The sequence below is a fragment of the Leptonychotes weddellii genome, chromosome 3 (assembly GCF_054177405.1).
Source record: "Leptonychotes weddellii isolate Sample4059 chromosome 3, ASM5417740v2, whole genome shotgun sequence".
Taxonomy (NCBI): domain Eukaryota; kingdom Metazoa; phylum Chordata; class Mammalia; order Carnivora; family Phocidae; genus Leptonychotes; species Leptonychotes weddellii.
In genome coordinates, this window is record NC_138371.1 from 159201184 (window position 1) to 159226541 (window position 25358).

The 25358-nt window shown below is 41.5% G+C and overlaps 1 protein-coding gene across 1 annotated transcript in view; it reads left to right on the plus strand.

Moving 5' to 3' along the window:
* GPC5 (glypican 5) overlaps positions 1–25358 on the plus strand; it is a 1215201-nt gene that overhangs the window by 6481 nt on the left and 1183362 nt on the right. The window lies entirely within an intron of this gene.

Genomic DNA, 25358 nt, shown 5'->3' on the forward strand with positions numbered 1-25358 from the left:
AGTGAAATGATACGGTATTTGTCTTTCCTTATTTCAATTAATATCATACTCTCTAGATCCATCCATGTTGTTGCAAATGGCAAGATTTCATTCTTTTTTTCTGGCTGAATAATATTCCATTGTGTGTGTGTGTGTGTGTGTGTGTGTGTATACATACATATATATAATATCACCTCTTCTTTATCCAATCATCTGTTGATGGACACTTGGGCTGCTTCCATAGTTTGGCTATTATAAATAATGCTCCAGTAAACATAGGGGTGCATGTATCTCTTTGAATACTGTTTTCATATACTTTGGATTAAATACCCAGTAGTGCAATTACTGGATCATAGGGCAGTTCTATTTTTAATTTTTTGAGGACCCTCCATACTGTCTTCCTCAGTGGCTACACCAGTTTGCATTCCCACCAGCAGTGCTCCAGTGTTCCCTTTTGTTCACATTCCTGCTAACACTTATTGTTTCTTTTCAAAGCTATTTTTAAGATTTTAAATTTTTTTAATTTTAATTTTTTATTGAAGTATAATTGACATACAGTATCCTTTAGTTTCAGGTGTACATCATAGTGATTTGGTATTTTTATGTATTGTGAAGTGATCCCCACAATAAGTCTAGTTACCATCTGTGACCATAAAGAATTATTACGGTATTATTGACTATATTCCCCAAGTTGTACATTATAGCCCCATGACTTATATATTTTAAAACTGTAAAATCTTAATTCCCTTTATCTGTTTTGTCCATCCCCTTGCCCCTTCCCACTTGGGTAACCAACAGTTTGTTTCCTGTATGCATGAGTCTGTTTCTCTTTGTTTTGTCTTTTCTTTTCTTTTTTTTTTTTTTTTTAAATTTCACATATAAGGAAAATCATCCAGTACATCCAGTATTTGTCTTTCTCTGTCTGACTTATTTCACTTAGCATAATCCCCTCTAGGTCTTTGATTAGCCATATCAAGTTCACATATGGTTGCTATGTAAGTTGAATGCATAATGCACTTTTATAGAAGGAAAATGAGATTTTGTACTTTCATGTTTTTATGAAAGAATACTCATTCTCTTGAAAATTCAAAGTACTGAAAAGTATAAAGAAAGCAAAATTTACCATCCGGAAATAACCACCAGTAACTCTTTGCATTACCTGTTTGAGAATCATTGGCACAAACTCCCCAACCTATGGCTCCTTCACACACGCACGTTATATAGCTGACTGGCTCAGGTCTTGGTTGAAATGTCAGCTCTTCGGAGAGGCTTTTCTCAAAGTTCACTGAACTATGGTCCCCCAGTTATTACTGTAGAATCTCCTTTTTTCTTTCATGGTGCCCTATGTTTTTTCTTTCTTTTTACTATCGCTCGGTCACCACTAGATTGTGTGCATGATGAGAATAGAGAACATGTCTATCGTGCCTTGTGCTTGTTACCAGACTCTTTCTCGGTTCTTACCGTCTTCCAAAAAAGGATGTTGAAGAAAGGCCAGGTTCACGGGCATGTGACCGGTGCACTCACACAAGGTCCCACTGTCAGAAGGGCCCCGTGCTCGGTTTAATGTTCCGCTCTTGCCATCCTGAAGTGTGACCAGAGTCCTGCATTCTCCTTTGGCTCCGGCCCTGTAAATTCGGTAGCCAGGACGGTTGGCTGCCTTAGTCACTGAAGAATATCTGCTGCGTAGAGCGGTGTCTGGCTTGGAATAAGAACTGAAATAGTTGAAGAATTTGCTACATCCTTTGAACCTCTCAGATTGTTAAGTTAAACTCTAGAAGTCAGTGCACAGATGGATAGTCAGTCTATCCAAGATTCCGCTATCTCTGTAGCATGATATTTTTAAAGTTTTCTGGTGTTGTGTAAATGGGTTAAACATTGGCACCTGTGTTTTTTATTTCTTCCCATCAGGTCTGGACCATTAGCCCAAAGGCCTCCAGTACCAAACCCAAATTTTTACACAGCCAGTTGCTTTAAATATAGCTCAAATCAGCATTTTTTTAGTCACTTAGAGCCTGCTTGCTTTGCCTACTCCGCAAAACACCCAACATCTGCTAGCCATGGCTAAAACGCTCTGGGGGGCTGTAAAAGACCCAAGCCACTGCTGCCCCTTGAAGCTCTCTGACTCAGAGACTGCCCATCTTGTTGCTAAGCCATCTCACCGAGATACGAGGTACACGAGTCCCTTCTGCTGTTCCCCTCTGTCCTGGGCGTTTCCTTGTCATCTTCCTCTTCTAGGTGGAGGCCCTGTATTATTTTCTCCGGAAGGTCTCTTATTGTGAGGGACAGCCCTCCTCATGCAGCCTGTCAAAGTGCCACTTGAATAAAGCTGCACGTGTCCTACCACCGTCCCGAGGTCCTGTCTTGGCCTTGATCAGCCCTGAAATCCTCAAACCTACCACGTATAGATCAGTACTTAGTTATTTCCCATATAAGGTAGGGACTCAAAGCAGTAATGCCAATTTTGAATATATTTCTTTCCCTCTGCTTGACTGTAGGCTATTTGAGAGTAGGGTCTGTGATCGGTATATCTTTATGTTCTGTGATTAGGCCAAAATTAAGTAAATTTTGATTTGTAGAATTAATCTTATATGGGTCCTTACCCAACAGACTCAGCTTATTGTGTTTACTTATGTTTTCTATGCTGAATATTAACAGATATGGGAAATGGGAAATGTAGGAGGCGAGGTTTTAAAAAATCTTCTGACCTGGGCTCAGTTGTGTTGTTGAGTGAATTATTTTCGAGGACTCAATATTTTCTTATGTACCTCTGCCACAAATTCTAGAAAGTGATCCAGCCCTTTTAAGTTTAAACTTAAAAGAATTTTTATCTACATTATCCAGTATCTTTAAAACAGAGTAATTGAATTGCCAAACAAATGTCTGGAAGAACGTTTCCTCAAATGTCCTGTAAGGAAAGGAAGATTTGTTTAAGGGATTCATTTACACAGTTTTTATCATCATGTAGACAGTGACTGATCTGACTTTGAGCATTAATTTGTCTGTTGGGAGAATGGAGAAATAAAAGGTGACCAAATGTAATTTACATTTGGCTCTGGATTGGTGGGTTTGTGTTTTATTTGATTTTTTTCTTCCTCCACCCCCCCTTCTTTTTTTTTTTTTTTGCAAAGTGGTTTCTTTCTGTGAGGAAATTAATAGTAAGGAACTAGAAAATGATTAGGTTTTTTCATTTCCCACACTTGTTAATTCCGTGTCGGCAATAAAGCACATATCACTTATCTATGGAATTATTCCTGAGCTGGGAAGATGGTTTGTTACAAGATACCAGCCTGGGGTGCAGACTCCCTGCAGACCGAGTAGAGAGACCAGGCCTTTCAGAATAAGCAAACAAATAATTGCTGTTAAATCGCAAATCATGATATGTGGTAGCAGGTAAAATCTGTCTCCAAAGTATTTCCAACAACTCCGATTTTAGAAATACTGACCTAGTCTTTAGACCCTCTTTCAATGATACTTTGAAAAAAACCTTTTTTTTCCTTTATGAAGTGTAGTTGGTTATTAGGGTATCTGAGAAAGGTATTAGGAAATTCTACCTAAATAGAAGGATTATTTAAGTCAGTGCTAATGAGACATGCATATTTTGATATGGTTCAGCTATGAACTTAAATTTGTGTTTCAAATGCAGTTATATTTAGAAGGCAGTAAACATTTCTTGTTTTATAAATTGTTTATTACTCTTATTAGGGTAATGGGTTTGAATGACTAGTTTCCTCTCCTGCTGTGCTATGATAACCAAATTTATTTTAGCTTTTGTAATTGCATATAGGTAATATAATTAAGTAATCTTTGCAGCTATCTTTTTAGAGCTCATAGTCTTTTGCTTTTCTTTGTCTTACAGTTTCAAGGGACTTTAGTTCATGATTTCTTCAACATCCTTCTTTGAGAGAGGGTAAGAACCGGGAAGGAGTCCGATAACAAGCACAAGACTGTGCCTTCATTGATCAAAGGAACGTAAACATCATTTCTGGATGTCCTTGTTCATTACATATATATTCTTTAAATGGAAGATTGTCAATATTAAATTACCTGTTCAGATTTATTTGCCTTTTGAACAACTCTCTTATTTAGTAAGGTTGTAGCAAGTTACATTTGGTTCATTTTCTTTTGATCATTGAAAATGTCTGTGTTTAATGAGCTGAAACTGAAGTAGGTCAATAAAATGAAGAGATTAACAGTCTGTTCTCACCAGGCTTGGAATACATTTCACTCTGGGGGGAAAAAAAGTCATTTTTAACAAAGTTTTTTGATCAACTTAAAAGGTGAAGGAAATAGAAATAACATGGAAAGATTGAAAAAGCTGAGGAATCCAGGAGTCCTTCAGGGTCCTGTTTGTCAGGTGAAGGTATGAGGATCTGTGTTTGTATAGTTAAAGAGCTTTAGTTACAAAACTAAATTTTACTTTTTACTTTTTTTATAAGTTCAGGGGCACAAATAAGCTTCAGGTTATTAAATATTTAATATTCTACTCACCTTTGGAGATACCTTACATGCAAAACAAGGAAGAATAGTAGGTATGACAAAGCACTGAAATGTTGCCATGGGATAAACAGGAAAAAACATTTTACTTTATAATTTATCCCAGATTATGGTCACGTATTTTATTTTTTTTTAAAGATTTTTATTTGAGAGAGAGAATGAGAGAGAGAGAGAGAGCACATGAGAGGGGGGAGGGTCAGAGGGAGAAGCAGACTTCCTGCTGAGCAGGAAGCCCAATGTGGGACTCCATCCCAGGACTCCAGGATCATGACCTGAGCTGAAGGCAGTCGCTTAACCAACTGAGCCACCCAGGCGTCCATGGTCACGTATTTTAGTGAATAACAATGAACTTACAGTTTTTGAAATAGCTTAGTCTTGACTCTATCACTTACTAGCTTTCTGACCTTTAGCAAACAACTTAACTTCTCGGAAAATATTTTCTTTCCTCACAGGAATGGTGATGGAGGTTTTTTCTTTTCCCTTTCAGGGGTTCTTGAGGACAACATGGTATGGGGAAAAAACTGTAAATAGTACCATTCTCTACAAAATGCTACCTAGTTAATTCTATTACACATGTTCTTTTTTGATACATTTTTTTTAAAGATTTTTTTAATTTATTTATTTGACAGAGAGACACAGCGAGAGAGGGAACACAAGCAGGGGGAGTAGGAGAGGGAGAAGCAGGCTTCCCCGCGGAGCAGGGAGCCCGATGTGGGGCTCGATCCCAGGACCCTGGGATCATGACCTGAGCCGAAGGCAGTCGCTTAGCCAACTGAGCCACCCAGGCGCCCCTCTTTTTTGATACATTTAAAACAATTCTTTATGCTGGATCAGGGAGCAGGCAAAGAAATCATAGAAATCCCTTTTCCTTCATGTTCATAAAATACCAAAGTGTCAAATATTTTTCTCCCTTCACTCACCCTCATAGTATTAATCCTGTACTCTAGGAGTCATAGTCCATGTTATCATTCCTCATTTTAGTTAATAGTTTATTATTTATCCTTCAATTCTGTGGTAAATCCAACTTTGTTTATTCCTGTTACGTAGCTTAAGGACTAAAGACTGGCCGTTTACAAAATATTATCATTTAAATGAATTCAGTGAAGATCCAGAGGGTGTTACTTTGCCTGGAAGGATGCTGAGTGACTGGTAGCAGGGATGGGTTCTACAGTATCTAACTGACTTCGGCAGGTGAGTAGGAGATAATTCTCTGCTGTGTCTTATCGTGTTTTTGCATGTCACAGTGCTGATGGGTCTTTGTGTGTCCCTGTGTTGGGGATAAGAACTTCCCTTCCACGTGAAAGACACAAAGGTGTGGTGTGCTGGCAAGTCTCTGCCCCTGCAGGTAGACGCCCCACCCTGCTCCGTGTCTGGGCAGTAAGCGGGCTATCAGTGGGCGTTCTTGCCTCTGGCAGTCGGAGGGAGGGAGGCAGTGGCTGGGAGGAGACTGGGCAGGTGGACTGTGCTGATCTCACTCTACAGAGTCGCTGCAGGCTGCTTGCATCCCTTTAAGCCCCAGCTCTCGGTAGGTGACCTCACAGCTCTCTCTGGATTCTGCTAAATACCTTATTTTCCTGCCCCCTATGAGGTAGTAGCACCTTCTTCTCCACAGTTACTAGCTCGGGTGGGGGGGGGGGGGTACTCCAGTATCTCTTACAGTCTTCCTATACCCTTCCCTTTAAAAATATTTTTTTTTAAAGATTTTATTTATTCATTTGAGACACAGAGATAGAGAGAGAGAGAGAGCACGAGCAGGGGGAGAGGCAGAGGGGGAGGGAGAAGCAGACTCTCCGATGTCCTGTTTCTATGTGTTTACTGAGTATGCCAAAAATGCAAGGCCCTGACTACCCTTTACTTGGGCCATTTGTCCAGTTGTGTTCCTGTTTGCAACGAGCAATCTTGAGGGAGAGTTTCTCCCAGGACAAAGAGCAGGATTGTCTCAGCTCGCTACAGAAGTGACAACCACCCCTCCCCCCGCCCCCTCATCCGTGTTCCTCCCCTGGAGTGCGACAGGTACAGGCATCCCTGGAGAGCCCCCCCGCGGAGCAGGGTAACCAGCTCCATGCTCATACTGTTGGGTGAGTCTCTTGTCTTCTGTCAGCGACAATGAAACAGTAACATGCCAGTTTGTTAACCTGCAAGCAGGGAAACCTCTCAGGCCCTCCCAGCTCCCCAGCCTCCTCCCCAGCCCACAGCTAAGCACCTCTGGCCTTCCAGCTCAGCCCCACCTCCCTGCTTTGGCTTTCCCCCAATGAAACATACGTTTTCATACTTCCTATCTTCTCTTCACCTTCTCTTGGTTTCGTCTGGCCAGTCTGAGTTCAAGTTTGTTTTGTTACTCATCAGCTTTGTGAACTTAGATAAATTTAACCATAAAAAAACTCAGCTTCTTATTTATAAACTAGGAATATATTCTTATCTTGTATTTTTTTTTTTGTTGGTAAGGAGACTGTCAACTACCTAGTTAAAATTTCCTCTGACCCCCTCACTTATCTCCCCAGGAAAAAGAGATAATTTCTTTCCCTGTGGTCCCACAGAACTGAGTACGTACTTCCTTCATAGCACTTTGTCACATTAATTAAATTTTTTACAAATGTGTTTCCCCTTAGACTGAACCCTGAAGGGACAAAACTACGTTCAACCCTTTTTGGTATCCTTAATAATTATCAGAGTGTCTTGTAAGGAACAGGTGTTTAATCAATATTTGATGAATTCGTTTGACTTACTACTCAAAATAAAGAACAGGAAATTACTCGGTAATTTAGCATAGGCAGAAGGCAGATCTGTATCTCCTAAACAGTCCTCTGAGCAGGGGTGCTTCGAGCCCATTTATGCTATGGGGCTGCCTCCTGCTAGACACAACATGGAAGCTTATACATGTATCAGTCTTTGGGATGCTGTTTTTATGAGCTCTGGTTGACCTCAAGGAGAATAACTGGCAAACCCAAACTGTTCTGCTGCATATTATTTCTGGTAGCTGTTTAATTAGTGTTCTCAGCAAAAAGTGTCTCACTAGCTTGGGAGGAATGCTGCATCCTAGGCATGTGTCTTAAAGAGGCATGATATGTATTAGTAGATTAAAGCTCTGAGAAGTACTACCCTTGAGAGAATCGATTTATTTGATTTTTAAGAAAACAAATTTATTATATTTACATAGGGGAAAGGTTTTTTGACTTAGCTCATTTTTATCATTCCTCTGAGACATTTTTTACTTAACTGCACTTAGAGAAGCCCTTCTTGAAAAAGTGGATAGAGCAGATGGAGAAGGAAGAATTGCTGGATACCCAGTTTTTTTTTTTTTTAAGGTTTTATTTATTTATTTGCGAGAGAGAGCAAGCGAGAGAGTGCACAGTTGGACAGAGGGGCAGAGGGAGAGGGAGAAGCAGGCTTCCCACTGAGCAGGGAGCCCAACACCAGGGCTCAATCCCAGGACCCTGGGATCATGACCTGAGCTGAAGGCGGCCGCTTAACCGACTGAGCCACCCAGGCGCCCCAATACCCAGTTTCTTAAGTAGCTTTCAGAGTAGAAGACACTCTGTAGGAGGGAAGGTGCAACACTGGGCATGTCAATACTGAGGCTACTTTGGTTTGTCACGGTGTCACACACAATAGATAGTTGGAAGCATGGGTCCAAATAGGGTGGCACAGATGAAGATTTGTAGATCACCAGGTGTGTAGATGAATCTCCTGGGGGGGTAGAACGTCACTCAGAACTGAGAGGCAGAACCTGGGCAACACAAATAATTAAAAACAAGGAGAAAGAAGATAACCCAGGTATTCTAGAAGGCAAGGAAAGGAGAGAGTTTTAAAAACTGGGGAGCACATCATGTCAGATCCCACAAAGAGGTCAAGAGTGATTAGAAACGGATGATTGTCTCTTGGATTTGACAACTAGGAGTTCACCAGTTATCCAGATGTTTTCCTTAACCGAGAAGGGGTGAGGTCAGAATTGAGATTGCAGGATTGGTGGGAGAATGAAGTGGAAGCAATTAATTCAGACCCCCCTTTCAAGTGGGTTATTTCTGCAGAGAGGAAGAGAAAAAGCTTGAGTGTAATTGGTCATTCTTGCGTGTGTGTTTGTTTTACAGGGTCCGTGCGTTGTGAACATGCCACCTGGTTAAGACAGTGATGGCTGACGGGCGCCTGGGTGGCTCAGTCAGTTAAGCATCTGCCTCGGCTCGGGTCATGATCTCAGGGTCTTGCGATGGAGCCCTGGGTTGGGCTCTCTGCTTAGCAGGGAGTTTGCTTCTCTCTATCCCTCTATGCATTTTCTCTCTCTCTCTCTCTCATAAATGAATAACATCTTAAAAAAAAATGATGGCTGAGCGCAGAAGAGGTGACCCAGTGAGGCAGAGATTAGTCACAGGGGCCTTCTTGGCTGTCACGGATTTTGAACTTCATCCTAAGAGCAATAGAAAGCCATGTGAAATTTTTCAGCCTAAGTGCCACAATTTGCATTTTAAAAAGACCCTTCTTGTCTGTAGAGTAGCCCCTTAACACTTCTGTTCTGGGTCCAAGTGGTGGTAGTACGGATGGAAAGAAGTAAATTTAAAAATTATTTTAGAGGTAGAATCAATATGATTTGGATTTCTTTTTCTTTTTCTTCTGCAACTGGAATCTATTAAGGTATTTCCCGTATATTTTTTATGTTGTACATCTAGCTGAAATCAGTCCGGATAGACAAAAGGACCATATTGACCTTGAACTCATGGCTGTGTGAATAACCTTAATTATACTGCATGTTGTGTGTGGCTGATCATATGACATACGCTTCTCACCTCATCGTTAATGCATGCTTATGCTGTGGGCCCCTTTAACTCTCTGAGTGAGTTATACAACTTGTAGAGGAGCTAATAATTTGCGTCAGAAGAAGTCAAGCAATTAATTCAGTGTCTTGTTTTCAGTTACCTATAGATTTCTATTTTATGTGTTTGTATCATCGCTCTTCCAATACTAGTTTAAATCAATGCACAGAAATCCATATGGGTCTGAAAATAACAGTGGGAAAAGCACTATTAATCCGAGTCTAGAAATTATACAAAAAGTAAGAGTAGGAAAAATAACATGAAATCAAGTATAAGGTTAAGACATGAAATACATACATTTTAACAGAATGAGGCATCAACACTTGTGAGCTGGACGCACGTTTTGGCTCTGGGTTTCCTATTAGCTACTGTGAAGAATGATACAATTAGTTGCATGGCTTAAAGCAGTTATTGGAGAGAAAGAACAAGTAATGGGTAAGATGTTTTCCACAGGCCCTTCTAGAATAGATTATGTGATGATATAAGTAATTTAAGCCAGGAGGCAAGATGTTTTTAATTGATGGGCAAGACCTATGTGGACTATTTGGACTGTGGTCTTTCTGGCCAGGAAGAGACTATAGAGAGGAGACGCCTTCCTTTTGTGAGAACTGTAATGGTGCCTGACGACAAAGTGTTAGATTGACATTAAGAAATTGTTAGAATAGAAGAAATGATCAGGTCAAATTTTTAAAGACGCTAAAAGATTCTCCTGAAGATCATCACCTATGGAATGCTTTCAACAGGATATAGCAAGTCTGTCTAGGGTGTTTATGTAAACAGACCTGGACTTTATGAATTTATGGGGCATGGCCTACAAGTAAGTACCACTGCCAGTTATGTAATTATCAGACATTCTTGGGACAAGAAGTGGACTTCTTTTGGTGGGGTTGATGGCAGGAATAGATCAAAAAGTACAGTGGGCGAAGACTAGCAGAATATGGTGGTGGTGTTTTTTTTTTAAAGATTTTATTTATTTATTTGACAGAGAGAGAGACACAGCAAGAGAGGGAACACAAGCAGGGGGAGTGGGAGAGGGAGAAGCAGGCTTCCCGCGGAGCAGGGAGCCTGATGTGGGACTCGATCCCAGGACGCTGGGATCATGACCTGAGCTGAAGGCAGTCGCTTAACCGACTGAGCCACCCAGGCATCCCAGAATATGGTGTTTTCTAAAGACAAAACACCATAACAGTTGGTCTGTACCAACTGTTTACTTACCCCTGCCCGATACTGTGACCGTGACTGACACTCCAAGGGCTTAGGAAATGCTGGACCTATTGGGGGCTGCAATCTGATAAGCACTGGGGAGAAGGAATTGACCCCTTTGTTGGAAATGGAATAAACACTAGGAGTATGATATAGGTCCTGGGAGTCAGGTATGAGAGTAAGTCAAGACAAGGAGAGGCATCAAAAATGTTGAACAGATTACAGGATGGACTTTAGGGACTTAATTGAACCCTTGACTATGATTCAGTTACGAGAATGTGGGGAAGGATGAAGCCCGTGGGTAGAAATAGGATGTCTCAGTTGAATCAAGAGCAGTCACCTGAATAGAATGCCAATTTTAAAATGAAGTATGTATTTATCACTTAAGTGGGATGTTTCATTATCATGGCTACGTGAGAAGAGAAACGCAAATACCATTTATTGATAGCTTGCTGTACACCAGGTACTTGCTAGGGTTTTTAATCCATCGTTTGATTAATTTTAATGGATCTGAATATAAGGGCACAACTTTTCTCTGAGAAGTGTAACCAATTTTCAAAATACCATTTATCTATTTTCTTCCTCTGGATTTCAGTTTTGCAGATGTAGTGTCTGCTACTCCAGAATTTCCCCATTTCCTGGGTGAAATTTATTTATGTATTTATTTATTTATTTATTTATTTTTTAAAGATTTTATTTATTTATTTGAGAGAGAGAGAATGAGAGAGCATGAGAGGGAGGAGGGTCAGAGGGAGAAGCAGACTCCCCGCTGAGCAGGGGCCCCTCCTGGGTGAAATTTAGATGTTCATCTGCTTCATTATTTAGCCACTAGAAAGAACTTCCTGTCCCTCACTTTTATTCTCTCTAAATTAAAAAAATTCAGGAACTTTTGTTGTTGTTGTTGTTAATACTAAATTTTAAGTAGTTCTGAAGAAACAAATGCTTACTTGAACATAAAGCTTTTAAGACATTTTTTATGTGCCTGACCAATTTTGAGTTTGTTTTAGGAAAATTCCTATCTATGGTACATTCAATGATTACCTAATTTGTGAGCATCTATTTTAATCAAAAAAATTTTAGTTACTCTTCAAGACAACTTATAGACTAAAACAGAATTACCTTCTTTTTTCATTCTTTTTTTTTTTTCTTGTTTGTCTTGGACAAACACTAATTAGCTGCTGGATTAAGGAGAAATTACAAGGTACTTGTCCTCAAGAAGCTGACAGTTTAGAGGAAGGAAGAAGATACGGAATAATATTATGATAAAATATTTTACATCGTATGGTAGTGAATTGGGCAAGGGTTGAATAGAGTTCGAAGTAGGGATTGGCTAATCCTAATAGGGACCCTCAGAAAAGCGTGAGTTGAATATTGGAAGATGCGAAAGTTTTTAGTAGAAAGCATAGAGAAGGAGAGGGGTCAAGGGCATCCTAGCCTGAGGGAGAGACATGGTGTAAAGGCTTGGAAATGATGGAAAAACATTATGTGTTCAGAGGATTCCGAGTAATTTAGTGTGACTGGAGTTGATGGTGTGAGATGGAGTCAAGTGGGAAATGAGGCAAAGGTCAATGGCTCTCAAATTTTAGCCTGCAAACCAGAAGTTGTAGTGTCCCTTAGCAATTTGCCTTCTTCTCATTAACGATCTGAATGCGAAGATCTATAGACCTTTGGTTTTTTGTTTTGCTTTGTGTTTTGTGAAACACTGTTTTGAGGAGCAGGGGCACACAGAAGAATTGTAAACTGGGATGGCACTGTTGTATTTTGTTGGATTGTTCACCCTGGCAACGGGACAAAGGGTGATAGGAAACAGCACAAGGTTAGAGGTACTACATTCTTTAGGCAACAGGCTAAAATGCTGCAACAGGGGGGCGCCTGGGTGGCTCAGTTGGTTAGGCGACTGCCTTCGGCTCAGGTCATGATCTTGGAGTCCCTGGATCGAGTCCCGCATCGGGCTCCCTGCTTGTCAGGGAGTCTGCTTCTCCCTCTGACCCTCCCCCCTCTCATGTGCTTTCTCTCTCTCTCATTCTCTCTGTCTCTCATTCTCTCTCTCTCAAATAAATAAATAGAATCTTTGAAAAAAAAATAAAATGCTGCAACAGGGATCACAATATATGCAAAAAATGATGATGATGATGATGATGAATTTTTTAATGTAACTTTCTGTAGTTGAATAGCCCGGGGCTGCAGGGTGGCGCTGCCATGCTAGACAGGTGGCTCCTAAGGCTTGTCTAGGAATTGTCAGTGGGAAAGAAGGACGGTGGGAACGAGAGAAAGTCTTATCATAAATATTTTTAAAGAGCTTCTCTGAGATTATATTTATATACCTTTGGCCTGAATGTAGTCACATGGCCATACCTCAGGCCCAGGCCCACACTGATAGTCAAGTGTGCCCTTGGGAAGACAGATTAGGCTCCAGGCCTGCACATGAATGTATACTTAGGGCTGTCTGAATGGCAAATTTCAAGGTCATAGCTATTGGGCCCATCCAGATGAACCATGTAGATGGCTCACTGCCTTAGGAGGGGTACAGCTGGAGGCTCAGGACAGGGACACTGTTGCCTAAATCTAAGAGTGGTATTGTCCATAAGAAAGTAGCTGGGAGAAAGCCAGAAGATGAAACTGAAGGAGCAAGAGGAAATAATGAAATGAATGGAGAATCAAAAGCTAGGGAAGGTATGGTGGTTGATTTTATGTATCAATTCGACTGGACGACAGGATGTCCGGATAGCTGGTTGAACATCATTGGTGGGTGTGTCTGTGATGGTGTCTCCAGAAGAGATTAGCATCTGAACTGATGGATCAGAGTAGAGCGGATGCCAACTCTTCCTCCCCACTGGCAAGTGTGGGTAGGCATCATCCGACCTGTTGAGGGCCCTGATAGAACAATAAAGTAGAGGAAGTTTGGATTCTCGCTCAGCCTGACTGCATGAGCAGGTCTTGGTCTGGGACCTACACCCTTGATACTCCTGGTTCCCAGGCCTTTGGGCTCTGACTCAAATTTATAGCACCAGCTTTCCTTGGTCTTCAGCTTGCAGGCAGCAGACTGTGGGACTTCTCAGCCTCCATATCACATGAATCAACTTATATTTCCATGTAACAAGCCTCCCCAAAGTCACTGGTGTAAAACCACTGTGCTCACAGATTCTATGGGTCAGGGACTCAAGTAGAGTATGGCATGTTTCTGCTCCATGATACCTGGGACCTTACCTGGGGAGACTTGAAAGAAAGCTGTGGGTGACTCAGTGGGACTGGGGACTGGAATCATCTGCAGGTGACCTCGCTCACATGTCTGGTGGTTATGCTAGTTGAATGTTGGGGCCTCAGCTGGGCATTGCTCTGAACTATCTACATATGGCCATTGCAGGTGATCTCGACAAATGGGGTGCCTTGGGGGTCCTCAGAGCATGACTGGGTTATAAGGGCAAGTGCCTCAAGAAACAAGACATGGAAAATGCCAGTTTCTTCAAATTCGGGGCCTAGAAACCAGCACAGATGCACTTCTGTCATATTTTTTTTGTCAAGCAATCACAGAATCCAGATTCAAGTGGAGGGGACCTAGATCTCACCTCTTGATGGGGAGAGGGGTAAAGAATTTTGGAGCCCTGTTTTAAAAACTGCCAGAGACATACATAGAAGCACCCCGAACTCAACTTCTCTGCATAATACAAATGGAGGAACTATTTCAGTTTGTTGAAAGATTATAAAGCAGGAAGATGAAGTAAGCAGAACCCACATCAGGATGGCTGAGGGATATAGGAATAAGAATGTCTAATACTGCGTATTTAGTCACTGTACTTCTGCTCTGAAAACTCCCTAAGTCATTAGTACTTTCTACCACACAAATGCTTTCTCCCTCTCTGTGTATGTGTGCATTTATGTGGTGGTGAGGAACTAGGGAAATAGAAATGAAGGGGAAGGAATTGATGGGATTGGGTTATTATGGTTTGGCACGGGAGAGAGAGCGAGAGTGAGAGCGAGACAGAGAGAGAGGGAAAGGGCTGGCCTTGGGGGGTGAAATGCAGGCCGGGGGCAAGAATTCTGTAGAAGCAGCAACTCAGAATCATCACAGGAGCCTGGGGACTCAGGACCATGGGGACATCTGAAGAGAATGTGAGATAGGGATGTGAATGAACTTCTGGTTGTAGGAGGGGAGGATGACAGCAATGAGCAGGGGGGAGAAGGTGAAACTATCAGTGAAAGTCTCAAAGGAGAAAGTTTCGTAGAAGAGATCAGAGAAGAAATTGACTGAAATCCCCATCGGAGAGCAGGGAGGAGATAACCCTCATCTGTGCTGCCAGGTTTGAGAATAAACTTCTTGGGTGTGATGGGGTTGCAGGGGAAAACCAGATTGTGGTTGGGGTAGGAGGATGCAAGGGAGCTTTTGGAGAAGGGGGTGGACACAGGGGACAACCTGGGTCCAGAAGAGAGGATAAGGGTTGTGTAGCTTGTTGGAGGAGGTGAGCACCGTGAGGGTGAAATTATCAGACAGGATACCAGAGGGTTTTGTAGTCTAAGAAGTGGCCAAGAAAAGCTAGGGTATGAAGCAAAGGAGTTTTAGTCTGGTAGTGTCTCCGAACATTGGTAGTAGGTTTCAGCCCAGAATCCAGCCGTGGCCTGGAGTTGGGGTTCCACCACTGTGTGGTGGGGTGGGGTGAGGAGGCGGAGTGGGCTAAGCGGGCCTCGGAGCTCCCGCAATGGGTCAGGACTCTGTGTGCACTGAGGCTTGCTGGTCAGCCAGCTGGTCGTCACTCTCTGGAGGTGGTCGGGTAAATCTATCTTCAAATCTCTTAAGATTAAGAGATTCTGAGTATTTGGAATTTTAGCAGAAGCTATGTCATGGCTCTCTCTATTCCTTTTATGTGATAGCTGGGTTTTTGTTGTTATTACTAGTGAAATTTTATTATTCTACATGTCATTCCCTTAGAATATAAGAACAAGGTCTTCCTTGAGCTTCAAAACATGCCACTGTATTATTCTTCACTTCTTAGTTCTCTAAATCAGGGGCAAACCACAGCCCTTGGGCCAAATCTGGCCATTGCTATTCATTTGTGCATTGTTGACGGGGCCGGTGTGAATTGTTACAACAGAGACTGTCTCTCCTTAAAGTTGAATGTATATATTTACTATCTGGCACTTTACATAAAGAGTTTGCTCACTTCTGCTCTAAAGAGTTTCCTGTGCCCTCCTTTCTACCTGTCCTTCTACATATGGAGGAGCTCTTTGTATAATTATATATCTTCTATTAACTAGTATACAGGTCATGAGACATCTCCTTTCCATAATGGGCCTCTTCCCTGTTAACTCCTAAAATCTAACCAGCCGTTTCATGGCTTGATTATTTTGCCTCCCTAAGAAGATGTTGCTACATACCCTGAGCTCTCACATTCTCCTACCATCTTACTACTTTAGAACACCCAGTAGAAGACAGATACGAAACGAGATGAGCTGCACACCTCAGATCTTCTGGTTGTACCATTTTGAGGGAATAAGTGCTATTGCACGGACAAGTAAGCCCATATTTCAGTACTAAGAAGCATCTACCTGACAATGTAGAAACTCTATCCAGTCATGATTGGTTTTTTCCCATCCCCAGTCAGTATCTCCAAAAGACCCCAAGACATGTTTTGTGTCTCCATGGTGAGTTTGGACTTGAGCAGTGCTATAGGAGTTGGTGCTCCTGTGTGGAATGAGAAGTCAGTTGCTCCTGTAGGGGTCCTGTGCCATTTTTTGGTCACCATAACTGTACCCTAGTTTTGTTTTGTTTTTTGAAACCAGACTACCCACATCTCAGACATGCAGTTTGAGTAGGATTGACCCAATCTTGAAATTCTGATTATCCTTTTTTTTAAAGATTTATTTATTTTATTTTAGAGAGAGGGAGATAGATTGAGAGAGAGCTGGGGGGAGGGGCAGAGGACGAGGGAGGAAGAATCTTAAGCAGACTCCGAGTTGAGTGCAGAGCCCGATGTGGGGCTCAGTCTCATGACCCTGAGATCACGACCTGAGCTGAAACCAAGAGTTGGGTCCGTAAGCGGCTGCGCCACCCTGGTGCCCCCAATTTCTGATGATCTTAAGCCATTTGACATAATTCATGTTTGGCCATAAAGAGTGTTTGGATATGGACACTTAAGCCAGCCAGAGCCCATAAAATGTGAAGTTTGCTTGGACTTTTGAGAGAGAGAAGCTTTTTCTTTCTTCTAGAAGGACTACTTGAAGTTATATTTTCTCTTCTCCTGAGTGGTGTGGACTGAATCACAGCAGACATTTTTTTTTTTTTTCCTTGAGGCTAAAGTTCCCGGGGGTGCTCACCATGGGGCAAATGAGGGTGGAGCAAAACCTGTGGAAGACAGAGTGGCGAGACAGAGAGGAAACAAGTCTTCTGTGAAACTGTTTAAGCAGCAATGCCAAAGGTCGCTTAAAATTTACTTTATACTTTCAGTCTTTTGTACCAATTAAATCCCTTGTGGATTTTTGCCCGTTTGAGATGGGTTTTTGTTTATTTTTATTCACAGACATCTGGGTGACACAGTTCCTTTTAGTGTGTGTGTTAAACAAACGTGCTGGTAGTGGGAGCTCCCATAGCAGAGCTGGTGAAATGTCAAGTAATAGAGTTGATTTTTAATACATTATTTATTTCTAGGCACACAAAAAAGCCCTGGTGACTTTTTGTGAGTTTTGAGTGCCAGTCACCATTCTGTACCCAAAACCACTTTGCCTGTTCGCCCACAAATTCTAAGGCTGGCTTAGTTGGCTGGGCTTTTCTTTGGTCATATAATCAGTATTCCCAAGACCCTTCTATATAACTTATTGATCAAACCATCCTTTCTTGCTACCCCCTTCGTTAGAGTATGAGCTGAGGCACTTTGGTTACAAGAAACACAATCTAATTTGGTTTGTTTAATACAAAAATAATTTTATTAGAAGCCTTTAGATGTATCTTACAAACCCTCAAGTTATAGGTAATCGTTGGGCCCCAGAAAAGGACTAAATAAAGCATGATCTATAGAGATCCCTGACACTTTTCCTTCATTTCTCTACTTTGTACATTCTGCCTTTTGTCTCCAGGACGCTTCACTCCTAAATTATATATAAAACAGCTCTGATGTGAATAGACTCCACTTTTTCTGTGTTCCAATTCTACATTCTCAGATGCAACAATCTAGTTGGTTCTGTTTGCATCACATATTCACATTTAGTGGAACAAACTCTAATTACATGTGATGTCCCATGACACACATGTGCTATCAGGGGCCTCTCTCATGGAGGTATTGTTAGAGCAGTTCTCAGAGGAAAGCAGTTATTATGAGGTGGGCTGATCCCACAGGAATCGTACCCTGAGAAGTCATTTTGGCCTGAGCTCTGTTTATGAATGGGAATTTCTTCTCCTTCCCTACCTCTAGCCCCACCACCAGCAAGGTTCTTAGCCCATATCCATCAGTGGTTACAAATAGATAAATAATGCTTTATTTTTTGGCCAGGTAGTTCAGAATCTCAGCTTCAGCCTAGCTTGGAGGAGCTCTAATGCATGGGCCTGGTTTCCTTCAGAGAAATAGTGCAGGTGGTCTTTTTTTTAGGAGAGTTAGTGAAAGAGCAATAGAATAATTTGGGGGCTCGTTTAAAACTGAGGGGATGAGGGGTGCCTGAGTGGCTCAGTTGGTTAAGTGTCTGCCTTTGGCTCAGGTCATGATCCCAGGGTCCTGGAATCGAGTCCCGTGTAGGGCTCCCTGCTCAGCAGGGAGCCTGCTTCTCTCTCTGCCTCTTCTTCTGCTCCTCCTCCTGCTAATGCTATCTCTCTCTCTCACTGAAATAAAGAAATAAAATCTTTAAAAAAAAGAAATAAGTACTTTAAATGGTAGGAATTGTCTCTAGCAAGCTAGGTAATGAGTAGAATTTCGGATGGTGGGTTTGGCCCCTGGGGATCTAGCCCCGCATGCAGGGAGCCTGCTTCTCCTTGGCCCTCTGCCATTCCCCCAGCTTGTACTCCCTGGCTGTATCTTTCTGTCAAATAAATAAATAAAACTTAAAAAAAATAAAAGAAACTGAGGGGATGAGATTGCAATTCATTTTTTTTCACACTCAAGTAGTAGGCTACATTTATCTATATATCGATATATATAGATATATGTGTATACATATAGATATATGTATATCTACATCCATCTATCTATCTGTCTATCTATCTGTCTATCTATCTATCTATCTATCTATCTAAAATATGTAGGCCTTTTGTCTCCTGAGCTGGTTAACATGTTGTAGAGCATTGTTTCCTAATTCATGACTATAAGTTTGAGAAAGCATTCTGTTTAGCATAACTTTCTCTGCTTTATAGACATAGAATATATACATTCATATTAGAAATGCTTGTTATTGGTTATAAAAGTAAAGATTTAAGTATGTGATTTTGTATAAATGTTGATCAACCATGGCTGGAAAGACAACTCTGAGTATATTACCTGTTGAAGGATCAATGATGCCATTTATATACATGAGACACAGCATTACTGTTCTACCTGTGAATAATGTTGATCCTATTTGTCTAAATTTGTAGGTTGCCAAATGTTACTTATTTTTTATTGAATCCAGAACCAAAAGAATTCATTATAGCTGAAACACTTAATACTCTTCTGAAAAAAAATTTCTGTTTTAATGAATAATATCAGTATATACTTTTATAGGACAATGTCTATATTTCATAAAAGTGGATGAATCTCTAACTTCTAGCAGTACATTATTATGAGCAATATTTGTAAAATGTACAATAATCATTGAACCAGTTTTGAATGTCCTCAGTGATATGTTTATCCTAGATCTATATTTAAAACTATCTCTGAGCCTGCGTGGCTCAGCCCATTAATTGCCTGACTCTTGGTTTTGGCTCAGGTCATGATCTCAGGGTTGTGAGATCAAGCCCCACGTGGGGCTCTGCGTTCAGTGGGGAGTCGGCTTGAGATTCTCTCTCTCCCTCTCCCCCTTCCCCATTTGCGTGCATGCTCTCTCCTCAAATTAATATATCTTTAAAAAAAACTGTCTCATTAATTTTAAGCCATGAAAGTATCTTCTTAGTTTTCTTACAAAATATTTATGTGCTAATAAGGAGAAAAGGGAGGAGACGAATGCTCGGCTGAAGATCTTTCGCTCCAGACACTGGGCTGGTTGCGTACAACACACTGGGAAACAAGGCGAAGGTGGTCCTTAGTTGGAGCTTGCCATCTCAGGAGAAAAAAATAAATTAAATAGAATCAATTAAATGCACAAAAGCAAATGTTCAGGTAAGTACCAGGATGCAGGGCAATATCAGGGACTGTTAGGGACCCCTTCCGATCACGGTTGGCAGAAGTTAGAAAGGAGTGGCCATTACCCTGTTCAGCAAGTTGTAGCAGAACAGCTTTCACTGAGTTGAAATGACCTTGTAATTATTTCTTATTGTTAATAATATCTCAAATGCAGTGTGACTGTTCATGTAGTCATAATCTAGTTAGAGTCAAGAAAACAACCAAAATGGTAACCCAGATGATTACAATCTTAGAAAAGTACAGGCTTTCTTGAATGCGGCTCCTTTCCCCAGCAGAACAGATCTCTCCCTTCTTGAAAGCAGGTCTTCATCATCTTTTCCTTCCGTCCCCCTCCCCTGCTTTTGTCCTTCTGCCTCATGGAAGGCTCCTTCTCAGGTCCTTTTGAAGAGCTTCTCCTCCGCTCTAATTCCTGTCGATAAGCTTTGTCTTTGGCCAGTGCTTCTCACCCAGCGGCAATTGAGTATGCCCAGGGGGAACATTGAGCAATGTCTGGAGACGCAAGGGGGAGGGGTTGCTACTGGCATCCGGGGGGTAGAGTTCAAGACTGCTGCTAAAATACCCTACCGCATCTAGGACAGGTCTCCCACAAAAAACCAAACCAAAACAAAATAAAAAGCTCAAAACCCAAAACAAAAAACCCCAAAACAAAACAAAACAAAAAACCCAAATCCAAAACAAAAAACCCCAAAACCAAAAAAATAATTGTCTGGCCTAAGGGTGAGAAACCCTCTAAATTTAATAAACTAAACTCTTCCCCTACATGGTCTCATTGAAACTCTCAGTATTTAGTACTATTTTGTGTTTCAAAGTCCCACACTCACAGCTTCAATCCGGATCTCTTTCCGAGGCTCCTTGCACAGCTGCTCCTCCTTGTGCTTTCTGCACATTCTCCTTTTCTGTTCCTGGTACCATGTATGCATCCAGTTTCTCCGGCTGAAATCTTAGGGCCGTCTTTAATTCCTGTTTCTTTCTTACCTGCCAAATCCCATCCAAGACATCCAAGTTATCTCCCACCTTCAGTGGATGTCTAATCCAACCACTTCTCATCGCTTTTACCCAAACCCTAAGTCTCATTTGCAATACAGAAATACTGATTCTCAAAATAGCAATTAGGTGAACTTGTGAGAACAAATCGAATCATGTTACTCCCCTGTTTCCTTTCTTCATTGTGAAAATCCCTCCTAAGTGTGACCTAGGAGGCGTGTGTGAACCTACCTTATCTCCTGTCTTTCTCCCCTTGGTTCACATACAGGGCTTCTTTCTTTTTCTTTTTATCTTTGGTTTTCAGTAGTTTGACTATAATGTGCTTAGGCATGATTTTCTTCGTATTTATTGTGCTTGGGGTTCAATGAGCTTTTAAAATCTGCTAATTCGTGGTTCTTACCAGATTTGGGAAATTTACAGTTATTATTTCATGGAGTGTTTTATCTGCCGTATTTTCTCTCTTTTTGCCGTCTCGGACTCCAGTCTTATAGGTTAGATTTTTCTGATATTCTCCCACAGCTCTCTGAGGCACTCTTTATGTCTGTCGGTCTGTATGTATTTTCAGTTTTTCTCTCTTCTTTAGATTGAATACTTTGTACTGGTCTCTCCTAAAGTTCTCTGAGTCTTTTCTCTGTCATTTCTATTTAGCTGTGGAGCCCATCCAGTAAAGTTTTCATTCCACATATTATATTTTTCAGTTACCAAATTTCCATTTTGTTTTTCTTAGTAGTTTCTTTTTCCCTCCTGAGGTATCTTACTCTAAGATACCTCCTTTTACTTTGTTGAACAGAGTTGTAATAGCTCTTTAGAGCCCTTCCCTGTTCTAACATCTGGATCATCTCGTGTTGATCTGAATTATCGTCTTATCTCTTGAAAATGGGTCACATAATACAGATGCTTCATATGTCCAGTTATTTTAAATTGCCCCCCCTGGACACTGTGAATGTTATGTTATTGGTGTCTCTGGATTCTATTATATTCCTCCAAAGAGTGTTACTATGTTTGTCTTGGGAGAGAATTACTCTGGTTGGACTCAAACTGTCAATTGTGCCTCTTGGTAAGCTACTGCAGTTTTAATCAAGTCCGTTTTCCTTAGCTTGCCCATAGCGGGACAACTTGGAGTCGGCCCTGGTCACGTGAGGTGCAGTTTAGGGCTTAGCCAGAGATTTGGGCAGACTGTACATACAGCAGTTAGGGTTCCGTCTCTCTGGCCCTCTCTTGGCTGGTGTTCCTTGCTCACTTTCCAGCCACTGTGATTGCCTGGATTTCTATCATCTAGTGCTTCGGTCCTAAAAAGATTGAGTTTTTTTAAATTGGAATTTAGTCACTTTATAGATGGGCTGCCCTCAGACTAAGAGCCACAGAGATGGGAAACGAACCCTATGGCTTTTCCCTTCTTCTGAATAGTGACTCCATTCCGGAATCTTTCCTCTTTCATTCACTCCCTAGAGCTTTCAGGTCATCGAATGTTGCATTTTGTCCAGAGTTAATGGTTGCGCTCTGTTGGTGGCACCGTCATACTGCAAGTGGGACCCTTCTTCCTGTTTCTTGGACATAAAAGTTTATTACCACTTCAGGGCAGGACACTGGAGAGGGCACTGAGTGGGTGCTATTCGACCCTCCACTTAATATCAAGTCCTTTTGAAGTTCTGGAATAAAGCATAACAGAGTGGCATGGTTTAGCCTGCTGTAACCCCGGGTACTATTAGTACTGTTGTAGTGGCCAGATCTCTTTCTGTGGCAGGTGACAGAAGAGGCTGAGGTAGATCCAGGCTTCACTCCGAGCTGTCGAATGACTGTAGCACCCACAGGCTCTGCATCCTTGCATCATTAAATTCAGTTCCAGCAGGACAGAGAAAGCTTTGCTTTCCTGGAGGCCCCAGCAAATATCTTTTTGCATCTCTTTCTTGTGACTGGCTGCCTATTTCTGACTCAGTCACCGTGCCGACAGGATAGGATGCTATGTTTTAACCAATCTAGACTCATCACTGTATATACGTATATACGTGTGTATGCCTGTCGATGTCATTTGAATGGCATGTGTGTGAGTGAGGGACAGGTGAAACTGACAAGGAAATTGCAGAAGGGGGAACGGATACCCGCCAGTTCCCAGCAGACCCAATGCCATTGTCATCATTCTTGCTGGATTCATGGACCTCAGTATTTTTTATTCCAGCTAGGTGAAGGAATACATTTGACTCAGAACCGTTTCACCATATAACATTTTACAAACTCCTATCACTTTCAGAATTTATGGCAAGAAGATAATCTCAGAAAAGGTAGGTGGAGCAAGTTTACCAGTCTAACCTTCCTACTCCTAATTCCAAGGTCCTCTTTTCGTCTGGTGAGCATTTGGTATTTCATGACATGTAACATCTACTCCGGTGATCCTGAAATATATCTTGAGCTCAGTGTCTTGGTACCAAGGGCTCTTTTCTCCGTCAACCATCAATAAAGCTGGTTTGTGCTACAAGTACAGAAATCCTGTAAGTTGACTAGGGGAGAGTAAATGTTTGAAACAAAAGGAGAATGTATACTATCAACTAGCCATTCTATTTTAAAACTCTTCTTTATTATAAAATAAAGCGCAGAAAAAGAAAAGCCTTGGATTTAAGCGTATTTGACTAGTTGCAACTCATTAACAGTCATTGTTATTGAAGCTCAGATTGTCCCATGTTTAGCCAGTAGAGATCGCTTGAAATTGACTGCTGTGTTAGACTAAATTGTGTCTCCCCCTTGCCACCCCCACCCCCGAATTCCTAAGTTGAAGCCCTACCACCCAACATGGCTCTATTTAGAGATGGGGCCTTTAAGGAAGGAGGGAAGGTTAAATACAGTTATGAAGATGGGTCCTACTCCAATATGACTGGTGTCCTTATATGAAGAGAGAAAAGATACCAAGAGTACACATGTGTTGGGCGCCTGGGTGGCTCAGCTGGTTAAGCGACTGCCTTCGGCTCAGGTCATGATCCTGGAGTCCCGGGATCGAGTCCCGCATCAGGCTACCTGCTCAGCGGGGAGTCTGCTTCTCCCTCTCCCGCTCCCCCCTCTTGTGCTCTTTCTCTCTCTCACTCTCTCTCAGATAAATAAATAAAATCTTTAAAAAAAAAAAAAAAGAGTACACATGTGCAAAGAAAAGGCCATGGAAGGACACAGAGAGAAGATGACTATCTGCAAGACAAGGAGATAGTTCTCAAGAGATACCTAGCTTGCCAGCACTGTGATTTTGGACTTCCAGTGTCCAGAGCCGCGAGAAAATAAATTTCTGTTGTTAACTGACCAGTCTGTGGTATTTTATGACAACCCTAGCAGGCTAACATAGCTCCTGAATCCTTTTCCTGAGACCCGACTAGTTATTTGATAGCTTCTTTGCTATCTGGTAGACAAGATGCTTTAGCTAGTTTGTCATCTTCTGTATTTCCTGCCCCAGACCTAGAATGAGGCATTTCTTTAAGAAGCACTCATTTCTTTTTGAGAGAAATGATACTGCAAGACGATAATCTGGGCACAAGGGATGCCCTTTGCCACTCAGTTGGTCATTGTTTCTAGACCTTTTCAGTGAAGCTAGGAAATACGTATTTTTGAAGGTAAAATTTTTTGTTTTCTTTCAATCAGCTTTACTATTTGAAGTGGAATTTGCTTTTGTATAACTTTAGGCAAGATAAATGAAAAACAATTGCCAAAATATTACCTGCTGTGACACACATAAATATTTTATGCCTCTTCACCTTTGTGAAATGCTCAAATGCTGTCATTTGTTACTTGTCTAACTTAAACAAACCAAAACCAAAATCATTAGAAATTTTGGTGTCTTGTGTTGGCAGGAAATTCAGACTGATTTCACATGTTTTGAACTTACCCAGAACCAACTTTTGGAATTCAAGGCCTGCGGTCGACTCTGTGTGACAAGGGGGGAACTTGACAGTGTGCGTGTGTGTGAGCGTGCGCACGCGCACACGTGAATATTTTGTATTTGCTGATCTTCTCTTGATCAGTGAAGAGCTAACCTGGGTGCTGTGAAACTCCCCAGATATCAGTAAGGCCACATTTTTCCTACCCTAAAATAAGGAAATAATGTATTCTATTAGGACATGTAAATAAAATTATCCTGAGCTTTACATAAAACCTTGGGTGGCCTTGGGATGCCCTGGGGCTCATACCATGATGCCCCATCAGTGTTATCCTTCATAGCACCATCATGCTGCGCCCCTTTACTTCTCCATTCTCTAGCACACCTGCTGTGGGTAAAGGTGCCTGCCCTGTCTTGTTCTGTAATTGGCTCATTATTGTTGTACTGGTAAACTTGGTTGGGTTTACTTTTTTTGTATTTGTATATTATTCTGGTATAACATGAGGTTTTAGCTCATCTAGGATGAGAGTTGTTAATCATACTAGCATTTTTCTAACCACAACTATTAACATATATATAATAACTTCACATTTCATCTAATATGCATCTTCCCAGAAGTTTTCTGAATACAGTTGTAAAACTAAAAAGTACTTTTAAGGGGCACCTGGGTGGCTCAGGGGGTTAAGTGGCTGCCTTTGGCTCAGATCATGATCCCAGCATTCTAGGATCGAGTCCTGCGTCGGGCTCCCT